Source organism: Colobus angolensis, unplaced genomic scaffold, assembly GCF_000951035.1.
Source record: "Colobus angolensis palliatus isolate OR3802 unplaced genomic scaffold, Cang.pa_1.0 Scaffold7433, whole genome shotgun sequence".
Classification (NCBI taxonomy): Eukaryota; Metazoa; Chordata; class Mammalia; order Primates; family Cercopithecidae; genus Colobus; species Colobus angolensis.
Genome location: NW_012121192.1, coordinates 1 through 1,696, shown reverse-complemented (window position 1 = coordinate 1,696; position 1,696 = coordinate 1). Strand labels below are relative to the sequence as shown.

The 1,696-nt window shown below is 59.2% G+C and overlaps 1 long non-coding RNA gene across 1 annotated transcript; it reads right to left on the bottom strand.

Annotated features, from left to right (window-relative positions):
- Positions 1-1,103, bottom strand: LOC105501732. The gene is made up of 2 exons (XR_001000228.1): positions 424-1,103; positions 1-306 (listed from the first exon to the last, which is right to left on the bottom strand). It is a non-coding gene; the product is annotated as an uncharacterized LOC105501732 (long non-coding RNA).
- Between the last annotated feature and the right edge of the window lie 593 nt (positions 1,104-1,696).

Sequence of the window (1,696 nt, the reverse complement as noted above, 5' to 3'; positions counted from 1 at the left end):
TTGAGACAGAATCTCGCTCTGTCACCCAGGCTGAAGTGCAATGGTGTAATCTCGGCTCACTGCAGCCTCTGCCTCCTGGGTTCCAGCGATTCTCCTGCCTCACCCTCCCGGGTAGCTGGGATTACAGGCATGCACCACCACGCCCGGCTAATTTTTGTATTTTTAGTAGAGACAGATTTCACCATATTTGCCAGGCTGGTCTAGAACTCCTGGGCTCAAGCAGTCCCCCACCTTGGCCTCCCAAAGTGCTGGGGTTACAGGCGTGAGCCACAGTGCCCAACCCCTGTAGGTCACAATTTTAAAATTGTGTAATTTAAATTTTTAAATTGTATAATTTTAAATTTTAATTTAAAATTTTAAATTGTGTAATTTGGAATTTTAATTTAAAATTTTAAAATGTGTAATTTTAAATTTAAACTGCATGTGTAAAGCACTGTTTTTGTTGGCTGTTGACATCTCTAGCGCTTCCTCCTGTTCTGTGGGTCTGGGTCTCTGCCACGAGTACATCACTGGAGAATATTTTGGGAATCTGTGTGTTGGGGGACCCAGCGTGTGCGGCTGTAAATGTTCCATGGCTTTTCATACATTTCTTCACGACCCGATAAATTTCTCCTTCCCTGTGGGTGGAGACCAAGTCCTACCCCTCAGGCCCCTTAGGGTTCCCCTGTAAGAGCCTGTGACGCAGCTCCGTTCTTTCCCCCACAGGGAGCTGCCGCTGTACCAGGTCCTCCCGAGCAGAGGTTTACCAAGCCTCCCTCCTTCACCCCGCCCAGGGGCCACGACCGGCTCTCCCATTCTTCCTAAAGAAATGGGCCCCAGGGCGGGAGAGTGGGAGGAGGCCAAAGCCTGAGAGGGATGAACACCAGACCCTTCCGGCCAGAGAAACGGAATGCAGGAGGCCCCATGCTGCAGTGGCAGGGGGGCAAGACTGGCCCCGGGCGGACCAGATGCCCAAAGATGAACTTTCGCATCTTCCTGCGGCAGCGCGGCCCCTGGCCTAGACCTCTGGGCACTCTACAGCCGGGTCCCATCTCCTCCCCACTCTTCAGGCCTCGCTGACCCGCGCCCCTTCTTCCTCCCCGCGCTCAGACCTTGCCCCCGCCGCCTCCAGAGGCCCCACCTACTTGCCTGCCCTGCCCAGTTCCCCTCCCCTTTCCACCACCCCGGCCTCTGCATCCAGCCCCGAGGTCCTGCCCCGCACATCTCCTGTCCCCCTTTACTGGCCCCACCTGTGGACCCTCCCACGTCCTAACGGACTGCCGCCAGCCGCTCCGCCTGGAACCTCGCCTGGCCCGCGGGGCTGGGTTTCCGCGGCAGGTGCACTGCACTTCCCGCGGTCAGGCCTCCGCCCACCTTGTCCCGCAGGTCCTGGATGGTGGTGTAGTAGTGGCTGTAGTCGCGGGAGGGCCCGGGCCCCTGCTTCTGGTACCAGTCGCGGATTTTCACCTCCAGCTCGCCGTTGGCCGCCTCCAGGGCGCGCACCTTGTCCAGGTAGGAGGCCAGGCGGTCGTTGAGGTTCTGCATGGTGAGCTTCTCGTTGCCCGCCAGCAGCCCGTCGGACGCGGCCAGGCCGCCGCCGTAGCCCCCGGAGGAGGACGAAGACACGAAGCGGGCAGAGGACACGGACACACCGCGGCCGCCGGAGCCCCCGTGCATGCTGGGCGCGCGAAAGGCGACCCCCGGCCCAAAACGCACG